The sequence below is a fragment of the Pezoporus occidentalis genome, unplaced genomic scaffold, assembly GCF_034315485.1.
Source record: "Pezoporus occidentalis ecotype Australia unplaced genomic scaffold, CSIRO_AGI_Poc_V1 ctg14, whole genome shotgun sequence".
Lineage (NCBI taxonomy): Eukaryota > Metazoa > Chordata > Aves > Psittaciformes > Psittacidae > Pezoporus > Pezoporus occidentalis.
The window spans coordinates 6974906-6987155 of NW_026913209.1; the positions used below are offsets into that span (position 1 = coordinate 6974906).

The window sequence follows — 12250 nt, forward strand, 5'->3', positions numbered from 1 at the left end:
TTTCATATACCATGCCAAGATACTCAGCAAATCAGGCTAATTTTCATTAATCCCATTAATGCTGATATGGCACTTGTGGATATATGGGTAGTGGTTTTGAAAACCTGGGTTTCCTCTTCACTAAACACAAAGTATTGTGAATCTCTTGGGGTGAGATTTCTCTGAGGAAATGTTGAGTTCTACAATGCCTACACCATACTACATCAGTCCCATGGACTGACTGCCTGGTCAGCAGGAGGAACAAGCACATTTTGGACACTTCAGAGCACTCTGATGAGTCTCAAACTGTCAGATGACTGTATCCTAAAAGCATCCATGTCTTATTAAATGTACTGAGGTTGGCTACCTTGAATGTTGATGTTTTTGCTGCAGGTACCTGAAATTAGGTCATGCTAGTCCTACCCTAAAATAGCAAAGAAATGGGGGAGTGGGGAGTCCATAGAAGTACCTTAGGAGTATAGAGACTCCTGATTGTTTTTCTGTTTTGAGAGAAAGGAAGGATAACATAGGTGCTCTATTCCCATTAGTATACGTAATAGTCTGGCTGCCCATATGACATGCATGAGCCTCACCTCCATCAGCTCACTACCCCAGGAATGATAAATAGGTAGGCAAGGGTTAAGGAAGAAGAACAGCAAGCAGGACTCACATACAAATCCATGATCATCCCTGATGGTTGATTGTACAGGTTGATTGCGCAGGTTGATTGCGTGGGATTTCCTCAGGGTTTGGAATGCAGGGCTGAGCCTGGAGTTGGAGGATGTGTAAGACTCTTACCAATAATGTAAGTATGTAGGTTTTGCTGTGTATCCAATTTCTTTTCTGCTTAAAAAACACATAATAGCAGGGATCTTGTGACGAGTGATTTGCTTGTAGCAGTGGCCACAAGCCTTAGCATCAAAGTCCACATTGTACAGTGCAGTGCTATGCAGAGCTGTCAGAGCTGGTCTGGAAGGTGCTAGCTCTGTGTGATAGTGCAGCCAGGCTAATAAATAGCTCATGGTTCTGCTTTATTGCTATTGGGGATTTGAACTTGTATCCCTTTATGGTACTGCACAGTGACAATGAAATATGTGCGCTTGTTTAGAGCTATTTGGAGTATCTCTGTCTGGCACTGTACTAGACAGGTCAGGGATGTTCATGAAGCTGTGAAGATGGTGATAAAAGCCAAGGTTTGATTTTATTGTTACCTTTGTTATTCTTGAGAAAGCTCAAAGAATAAGGAAACTGTTTCTTCATCATCCTGTTAACTGCAACAGCCATGGCCTCTAAGACACCCTGGGCCCCCACTGAAGTGATGGCAGTATCCTTGGTGATTTCAGTAAGACCTGGATTGATGAGACATACAATTGTGGTTCTGCTGACTTCCATAGACTTACACTGATTTACTTCAGCTGCGAATCTTCCCCCTTTCTTTGGGTTAGATTGTGCTCACTTGTGTTAGCAAGATAGATACCTTAGAAGTGGCTAATACAAATTCATATAGCTGTATATGGAAAGGTAATAATAATGCCTCTTCTGTTATGTTCTACAGAAAAACTGGGAGATCCACCTAATGTTGTCTGTTAAGTCATGTAAGTATTTCCTGAAAATGGGACATGGTTTTGCATTGTTCACCCTTCAGCATGACTACACATTTCACTCATCTGGACTTCCCTTGCTGTGAAAACAGCCCAGCCACCAGTGTGAGAGAGCAAGCCTTTCTTAGACACTTGGAATGGCCAAAAGACCTGGGCTCCCTGAGGTGCAATGTCATACTGAACCTGCAAATGTTCCATATGATTGGAAGCCCGTTAACTAAAGCAAGAGGGCAGACATATCACAGGAAGCCCCTGTTAATGGTGGCCTACCCTAGAACTTCAGTTTAAAAACTCATCTGGAAAAAAATGACCATGACTTTAACTACTACATCCCAGACAAGGACTTCAGTGGATAAGTTATTACAGAGTGAGAACACTGGAGACCTCAGTGGGCCTGCAACTGGGATGCAAAAAAAAGTATGTAGAAGAAAATCCAGGAAATTCATAACCAAAATGGAAGGGAGTATTTCAGGAAATGATGTTGAACATTTGGCCAGTTTCCTTTGAAGAAAGTGCAAAGCTTTTATGAGGGAAACAATTGCATAAGGAATGAAAGCAGAGCAGAGGGCCTCTGGGGATACTATTTATGCCCTGACTGTCATAATTACAATTTCCATGATCAGAACTACATGAGTTCCTGTCCAGAGAGTGAAGTTACGAGGAGCAATGAACTTTCCTGGCTCTGGGATAGCAGTACAGCCCTGTATCCTTCCATTGACATCAAGAAACCCCTTGGAAACAGTCGAAATATTTTACACTTTTCTCAGTTTAGGCTGGATGAATCCATAAAAATTTCCTTTGTGACATCCCAAGATTGTGCTTTGCTTGTATTTGTGTACACTTGACCGGTTATAGAGATGAACCTTTATTATTTCTCTCTATGGTAAGCTTTTGCTGGAACAATGTGGGCTGCATTTATGCTTTACCCGTTCTTGCAGATGGTGCATCAGGATGGAAAACCTCCTACTCGGGCCAGCTCTGCTGGTTCATGTTAATTGTCCACATGCTTTAAAGAGCTCAATGTTCTGAAGAAAATATACAGCCTCAAAAACTGGTGTTTTTTTTTTTCTTGTTTTGCTTTGATTCATCCCTATGCTATACTCCATCATGCATTTGAATGAATTAAAAGGATTTCAGCATTTTGATGTAGTATGTAGAAGACAGTTAATACGTTAATCCTCCCTGATGTACTTTCTTCTGCTCAGGTATGCATTCACTTAACTAATCCTCAGATAGCTGCCCCTTTTATAGAAGGGAAAATGAGGCAGAGATGTTAGCAGCTTGCTCAGTGTTACATCAGAATGAGAAATTGAAACCAGCAGTCTTTCTGCATGCCTCCATCTTAAACACATTTAGTTTAGTCCCATACCTACCTGAAGCAGGCAAATGGTGGACCAGAACCACGGAGCTCTGCTCACATCAGCTGAGCGCACAAGTATTTTCAAGAAGTACCTTACCTTAGTCCTTCTTCATGTCATTTTGGACATCCTCACAGAAACTGGGTGCAGACAGTAGTGAAAAAGCAGCATACCCTATTTGTCACAGCCCTGGCTTCATCTTCCACTGTAGACTGCACTACCAGCAAGTCTCAATTTCTGTGTTTCAGAGTTTAGCAAGTGAGCTGTATTGCCATTTTAAAGGCTATGTTAAGTCTTTCAGACCACATACAGAGTCTGAAGCTGGCACCTTGTCTGGGAAAGAGCATTAGCTCTCTCTCCTATTAGGTCCCACTACTCTGTTAGCACTGCCATCACCCACTACGCTGCCCACAAAGGGACTGCACTTCTCTCTGTCTTGAAGGCAAATGCTTATTTTTAGGTATTAAAGGAAGTACAGACACCTGTTGTTATCCATGTTACCCTTCCTTAGCCCTGTAAGAAGAGGATATATGGACATAAATAACTGCTTCAGGCTGGTGTGCATCCCCTTTGACATTTTATGCCCAGTTTCCATATCTTTTCCCCTTCAGGCAGCTAGTTCCTGTAAAGTTTTTCTGCTTTGATTCTTGATGTGTGGTGGCACTTTGTCCTGGTTTAAGCTGGGATAGTTAATTTTCTTCCTAGTAGCTGGTGCAGTGCTGTGTTTTGGCTTTAGTATGAGAATAATGCTGATAATACACCAATGTTTTAGTTGTTGCTAAGCAGTATGTACCCTGATCAAAGACTTTGCAGTCTCTCATGCTCTACCCGTGCGGAGGGATACAAGAAACCAGGAGGAAGCAGAGACAGGACACCTGACCCAAACCAGCCAAAGAGGTATTCCATACCACAGCATGTCATGCCCAGTATATAAACTGGGGGGAGTTACCTGGAAAGCCCAGATCACTGCTCAGGTCAGGCTGGGTATCAGTCAGTAGGTGGTGAGCAGTTGTATTGTGCATCACTTGGGGGTTTTCCCTTTAAGTTTTAGACGTCGCTCTTCCCACTCTTTATTATATTATTATTAAATTGTTCTTATCTCAACCTATCGCTTTAACCTTTTTCCAGTTCTCCCCATCTCACTGGGGCTGGGAAGAGGGAACAGAGCCTTAGGCTGAGTGAGTTGCCACCTGGGGTTAAACCTTGACATCCTCAGTCTCTCTTAAATCAATGATGATATCTAGGGAGTCACTTGCACATCAATGGTCTTTCATCTCCAGTGCTTGGGCATAGTAATTTTATTGTTGCTGAGCCTTAATCACTGTTTAGTTAAGGATAAACATCCAAGCACCAAATACCCTCTCCTTACATCTTGCAATATGATAAAAACGTACAGTGAAAGACGTGTCTCTGAAACAAACCTAGGAAGAGCACAAAAGTTAAAACTGAATTTCTTAAGTTTCACCAAGTGTTGCATTTTCCCTTTCATGTAAGGCTGTACAATGCCAACATTCTCTCTCCTATAGTGCGTGCCTATTTACAGTCACTTTTTCTAAGGTGTTTGTAAGAATCTCCCAGGGAAAGCAATGAGAAAAATGCATGCCTTTGGTATCACAGCTTTCAAACAGAGAGGGACTGGAAAACAGCTGATTGACATAGTAGAATGGCTCTTTCCTTCCCCTTATCAGCAAAAACAGAACTGAGGGAATGCTGAGGGGAATTCTCATGTTAAAAATTCCTCTTTAATGAAAAGATTTTAGTTGCTTCTGGTAATTGATATGAAATAATTTTAATTAAACTTTGCACCAAAGTAAATGAAAACAGTTGGGTTTTTTCCCCCAGTGTTTGTTCACTTGCTTATTACCAACACCTAAAGCAGTACCTAAGTTTGCAACTTTTGTTTAATAATCTCTGTGCTCTAGACAACAAACCTTTAACCACAATAAAATATAGTTCATATGGACAAGAAAGAAAAGAAAATGTAGTCTGAGGGACAGCCACATAGCAAACCATTGGATTACTTTAGAAAGACTGAAATGCTGAATTAGCTTGACAGTGATGCCTTTACTCTTTTCACTGTACCCAGATTTTCTTAACACTATTGGGCAGAGTACCCTGGGAACTGAAGGCATTGTTACTTGATAAGTTATGTATTTAATTTCTTCAGATTAAGCCTGTGCCTGATTTAAATGCAATGTGTAAGATCCTCATTTTATCCTACGAATAGACACTGATGGACTGCACCAGTGATGAATACTTGGTACCAGCAGAGCTGACTACTTAACCAGTCCTTGCTGTCCTGCAGTCAGGATGACCATGGAGCATGGTCAGTTCTTCCTGGCTCAACAAGGTCTTTTGAGGCTCACAGGCAACCAGTGGCAGGGTAGGAAACCAATGGCTAATAACAGGGATTTTGGAAGACAGATCCTCAATAGTTATCATCCTGGTCAGATTCCTTTCCAGCTGAATAAAACACTAGGAAATCATCTAGAGCCTGATTAGCATATCAGCAGACCAGATTAGGTGAACCAGTGGTGCTGAGCCATTTGTCAGGTTATGGGAGCTCTGTGTTTGTGGCTCTGTGTGGGCATCTAAAATAAAGCAGGATGCTGAGATCAGATGGACAGGCTTTGTATTACATGGTATCAGACCTAGACATATTAAAATTAGTGACTGATTTCTGAGGCTCCGTCATGTCCTGGAGCTTTCAGACACCCAATTGAGGTGCAAAGGGTTTTAGCAAGTTGCGGTCCCCAGAAAACACCACAGTCTGTGGACCTAGAAAGAAGCCATGTAGTATCTTATAAACACAGGTAATGATGGCATGGCTGTATGTAAGACTGTGTGGGTCCAGAGCTGATGCAGATGCTTCAGGGACTTGCATTTGTGACCTGACTGAGTTGGAAGGAAGTTTACTCCCCTATTCACATTGACTCTGACAGAAACCACAGCCGAATATTTACAAAAATTGGCTGAAGTAATTGAATTTGCTGAAGACAATTGAGCACTTACTTTCAGCCATTCATTCTCATGCTGGCTGGGTTTTCTATACTACCTGCCAGGAGAAATGCAGCCTAGAACACCCATTTCACACAGCTTTAAGGTCAAAGTCTTTTCTCATGGCAAAGTTTGATGTCTATATCTAGAAAAGGAATAAACAAGTAACCATAAGACAAATAAGGCATGTTTAAGACCTGTGCTGGTCTCCCTGTTTTTTTTCTATGTGACCCCAGCAAAGATTTGAAACATACCATCCAGCTCCCACTGGCCTCCATTATTCCTTTTGTGCCAGAACCTTAAAGATCTCATCAGGCTTAGACATTTGTGATTTCACACCTTTTAGCAGCCAGCTCTTTAACTGCTAGGAAACTAGAAAATCATCTAGAGCCTAATTAGCACATCAGCAGACCAGATTAGGTGACCTGGTGATGCCCAGCAATTTGACAGATTCTGGGAGCTCTGTTTGTGCCTCTGTGTGGGAAAGTAAAATGAAGCAGGCTGTTGAGATCGGGTCGACAGGCTTTGTATTACATGGTATCAGACCTAGCCATATTAAAGAGCAGCCAGCTCTTTAACTGACTGCTAAGAGGTGCATTCTTCAAATATATGCTATTCATATAGTGTATTCAAAATATGCTTCACTCCTCAAATATGTGCTATTTACTCTTCAAATACATCCTGTTATCCTCATATCTATCCTCAGTGAGTTATTGCCATAAAAATCATTTTAGATAAACAATTGTAAGGTGAAAAAACATCATGTTACTTGAGTTCTGGAAGGGACGTGAGAAAAACTTTCATTATTTTTTTGACAAAACTCCATTGTAGAAACAAATATTTTAAATTCCATTTAAGGTGGGGAGACTGTGACTACACCACAGCCAGTCAATAAGAAATAAATTGAATTTAGAATGATCCTTCTTTAACAGAAAAAAAATACATTTAATTCTTGCTATTTCTCTCAAAAATTAGATGTAGGAGATCCACTGAATACATTCAAATGCACATTTTTATGGGGAAGAAAACGAGAGATATTTTGTTTGAATTTTTTTTTGGTGGAATGGCTTTCTCAGGAAGATGCAATTTGTTAAAGGCAAAGTGCAGATTGTAGTGGATTTTTCAAGGGAAACGTGTAAAAATGATTCATTTGACATTCTGCTCATACTGTAGGACTGAAGTACAAGCTAATATCAAACAAAATATCTCTTAATTTCTTCTGAGCAGCACCGGATTAGATGTTAGTTTTGAGTCTTCTTGCTGTCTTTGCTACTGTCACATCTTAATGCTTGTAGAAACGAAACAATGGAAAAGAGAACCAATAAAACATAAGATCAAATTTCAGACTCTTCCATGACTATGTTAAATTAGGAACTGTCTGTAATACATTAATGTATCTTGCATAAATGTTTCTTATATATAAATATAACGTATCTTACATAAATGATATTCCTTCGTACTCAAACATGCATCTAGGTACTCAGGCCCTAATTTCTCCCACCCAGTATATCCATTGAAGTGGGACAACTAAATCAAAAGCTAATGTGTTAGTGGGCTTCTAATGGAGTAGCTCCTGAGAGCAGCTCCTGAGGACCACTTCAAGTGCAGTAGGGGTTAGCTGGTTTTGAGATAAATAGCCCTTGGGCAGATTCTGTTGGAGATGGCAGTTCCTATACCCCACATCAGTATCAACCCATGCACATAAGCCTTGGTTTGAATCTGGGTCACATTTCCTCTTTAGGCAGAGGTGCAGTGCCTTTTTATCAAAGCACAAACGAGCTCTGTCATATTGCTTCCTTTCATTGAGAGATACAAGGCTGTGTTTTTTTTTGCAGTGGCTCAGACTTTTTTTTGAGTGTTCTGCATTCAGAGAAAGAGCTCAAAATCCAGGTTACACTGAGAATTGTAATTTTTAAGTATTACAGCCCAGGTAAGCAAACAACAAAGCACAGGCCAGTGCAATGAAACTGAGCTTTCAGATGTTTCAGAAGAATCTATTCAACAGTATTGGTAGGCCAGATGATTTTGTAAGGTTCAAGGAGCCAAGATCTGTGGTTTGGTAGAGATGACTTGCAAGGTGATAGAATGAGGAGATACTTCTCAAGCTACGGCAGGTTATTCTCCCACAGCAGGGTACCCTGCATGCAGAGTCTGTTCTCATGGGGAAAGCTGAACCAGGTGCTCCTTCTGACTCCTATGCTAGCATCCCTTTCATTTTGAGGCTGGACACTCAGGCTGTGTGAAATCTGGTATGAATTTGTGTCAGCTGCTCCTCTAAGATCAACCGCCTCTCTTCTGTTCTCCTATGAGCAGCATTTCTGATTTCCAGTTTTATAACTTTTTGGATTTCTATTCTCTTCATTTTTCCTGTTGGCTACATTTTGTGATCCTCAGCTGGTGTGCTGGCATTTTCAGATTTCTTTCCTGGGATCTAACTATGATAGAGCATCCAATAAAGAATCAGGCTGCTTAAACTTCAGACTGTTGGTTCCTCTCAGTAGCCATACCCTTAAGATTTAGGCGTGCTAAAACTGAGCATTATGGTGACCAAATAAATTTATTGATTTCTGTAGGAGTTAGAAACCTAAACAGGCCTGAAAATCTGCACCTGGGCAGCTGCATGGTTAAAACTGTCTCACATGATATGTAGAACATAATGCAGCATTTCATAACAAAACTGTTAGTGCAAATAAATATTCTAGCTGTAGGTGGTTTCCCTGCAGAAAATTAAAGTTCAATTTATGTTGTTATACCTGCTAAATGGTGGTGATAAAATTAAGTAATCTCTGTACATCCATGAGAATGGATGTTTTTAAGTATAACAAACACACATTCTCTTATTATAGTGCAATTTGTGATTCTTCTTTTCATGTTTTGTGAGTCTAAATATTTTATAGTAATGTCATGTGAAAATAATAAAATATGAAACTAAAAATCAGAGGACATGATAAGCATAAAAATATTTTACTCATTGCTTTTGATGGTCCTACCAAAGCCATATGAAGTCAATGGTAAGCTTCCCTTGGTTTCAATAGGCCTTGAGTCAAGCTGGGGTGCCTCCTGGGAAATTACACCACAAGGGTCTTGAGACCTTGATAGGGTGCCTCTTCCATGCTAGAACATTCCTAAAACGGATCAGAAGGCATTCATTACAAGCAAAAAGAAGTTTTGAAGCAGTTTGTTTAGCTTTTGTGTTTACCTAAACACAAAAGATGACTAAAAAGCATCTAAAAGAGCTTATTATCTAAGTTGTTAGAAGTTTTGATAAGCTATTAAGCATTCAGATAGCCAATAAATAGTCTATGTGATTTGATGTTTAAGAATATTTATTGGTGTAAGGTATAAGAATAACCTTAAATGTTCTTTCACCTAGCCAAAAGATTAACAAAGTCAGCTAAAAATCTGCATGTATCTTGCTAATAATTGAAACCGTGTACAATTTTCAGTACATCTAGTCTTTTAGCAGAGGCAACCAAGGTTATTGAAATGTAGCTGTAGCTGTGAATGAGAGCAGGACATAAGGAAAACTGCTCTGACATTACTCCCTGCTGGTCACCCTCCTAGGCTCTTCTGTAAGTCACTTTGAAATGGAAAATCTTATACTAATTCTGAATTTCAGGTTATATGGAACTTTGGTTTGCAGCAATTTTGTGGTATTGACATGTTGTACCACATTTCCTGCTGGCTTTATGTTGACAAAGGTATCTTCTCTTTTTGCTTCCATCCTAGCAAACAACAGATGTTTGAAGCTGGCACCTACTTGCAGTCATACCGTGAAGTGTCTGTGCAATTCATGGCCTTGTTTCTTCATCTAGACCTAATCAGGCAAAACCCATCTGCATGTGTAGCCAGTTAGGAGGTACAGATACAAGTGGCAGCAAGGTTAAGTCAGTGTTTCAATTGAAATCAGAAATTCTGACCTGGTGCAGGCAGCCCTTGTCCCAGTCACCTTAACTTATTCAGCACTAAACTATTATCCTCCCATTAGCCTCGAGGCAGCTGAAAGGTAATGCTGCACCATTGTGCTCATTACTGCTACTTGATCTTACAGACAAGGATTTTTCTTTATCACTCATCTAGTTCCAGATGTCTGGATGTTGTTCTGAATCCCAGACTGGGTCTTTGCTGCAAATCAGTTTGACAGCTAACTGCAAAACAGATTTGCCTTGGAATAATTTGGGTAAAATGATGGTTAAACTCAGCAATAACATTGTTAAACACTGTACAGATTGAATTGCACATTCATTTTAATTGTATGCTGCATTGAAATGGATGTACTTAGGTCTCCTAAGTACGCTTAATGAGTCAGATTAATAGGAGTTTGTTTGTATTACTCTAATTTTCATGTAGGGGATTTAAGAGTAACTACCTACCTGAGTTCTAGTACTTTCAGTTATGACATTATTTTATGTTTATAATGAATAATTTAATCACCACTGTCATTGTATTGAGAATAGTGGAACAAATTACAGATCTCTTGTATCCATCTGCATATACTTTCACCTTGTGGTCGACTGGTAGAAGTCTGGGGTATGTAATGTTCTGAAAATTACATAATTACATTTAAATCTTTATATATCAAACCCTAACCTGATGAATCAACATAGAATTTTCTATTGGGCTCCCACTTAATTCAGGATTTTCTGAACAAGCCTGTCTTAAATAAAAAAAAAATACATATTACAAAATACAATATCTCTGAATATATTCAGAGGTATTGTGGCTTTCCTCTGCTATGTGAACTTAGCCAGGGGGGTTGCTTATTCAGATGACTCTTCATGGACTGGTATACCCTATGAACTCCCTACAATAAACGAAGTCTCAGCTCCATGTGAATTGCTCAGTATTTAGAAATGAGATATTAAGTGTTGTTACAGACTTCTGTTCTTCTGATTCTTGGGGAATTTATGTATGTGTTTTGCCTACAAACATGTTTTGAGAGAGTGGGAAAGGAGAAATACAGCATGAGCTAGAACAGCTTATAATCACCTATTAATATATGTGTCAGAAGATTTGGATTCAGGTTCTTTCCTTGTTTTGACAGAAGTGTCAAATCATCATCCTATCCAAAAAAGATGTTTCAGATGCTTATTCAAACAAGATTTGTAGTTCAGCCCATGCCTCTCTCTAAAGGAAAGATAAGCCTCCCAAACAGAAACTGACTATTCCGCTATTTGAAGGGTAGTAAAACTGTGTCTTCATGATGGCAATGAATCTATTTTCTGCTAGTATTCTGGGTCATTTTAGAAAGCTCTTCCTGAAATCTGTGTTTCTGTAAGGATTCTCTCTCAGCAGACAAGGAAGATGATGTTGAACTCTTCTGGGACTGGCTGCAGTTACATCTTAGATGTGTCTGTGGAAAAGGTGGCTCTCTCTTTAACTTTCACTGGATGTGGCTGTCGAAGACTTGAGCACTGATTCTCTGAAGAATTTGTTTAGACCTGGAGCAGCTCTGCAGCTTCCTACTGTATGTGGACTTTGCTCTTCAGCATAGAAGAACCTGGCCTTTTTCCAAATCTTCAGGCACAGGTCATTGAAATGATCACAGTACAAAAGGTGAAGTCTTTCCTAGTCATCACTGATTCTGCAAGAGCCATCTGTGTTAAGCAGATTGAACACTGGCTTGTTTCTCTGAGAAAGTGGGAGGAGGGATTGCAGATGAGCATTTAGGGAAAAGTCTGTAGTTTAAAAGCTGGATTTTTGAAATGAAAACTACTACATGCCTCTGCTTCCAGGAAAATCACTATTAGAAATCAACACAGACTTAACTGGCATTCAGTTAAGGCAACATGAATACAAATGATTTACTTGTAACTCCTTGGAGGGAAGAAGTGGATGTTTCTATAGGTGGTAAAATCTTTTTCTCCACTTTCAATATACTGGTTTTATTTTCATAATAGACATTTTCTCACCCTTTTTAATATTCTGCATTGTGATATATTACAAATATAAAAAAATGATCTAATTCTATTAAAGTTAGAAAACTCTTTGGTTGTATTTTAAATGAATACAGGATTAAAGAATATGTGCAATTTACAGCGTGGTCTTGCCTTTATCTAAGTGATTATTAGAGTTTCTGATTGGTAAAATGAAATATCACCACTCTGTAACACATGTATCCTGGTCTTATCTTGATAGAATATAGATTTCTGTAGCAGTAACTTGCTTACACAGCAGTGTGAAGAGGATGGAGAAAATGGAGTATGGCTGTACTTATCTCCAGAAATAAGATGTGTACACTGAAGAGCAGCAGCCCCAAACCCATCCTGCTTCATTAGGCAGCTGAAGGAAACATAGGAAAAATTACAGTCACAT

The 12250-nt window shown here is 39.6% G+C and overlaps 1 pseudogene; it reads left to right on the forward strand.

The window, feature by feature from the left end:
- Nucleotides 1-1656: 1656 nt before the first annotated feature.
- Nucleotides 1657-3580, forward strand: LOC134159049 (hyaluronidase-4-like; annotated as a pseudogene).
- Nucleotides 3581-12250: the final 8670 nt, after the last annotated feature.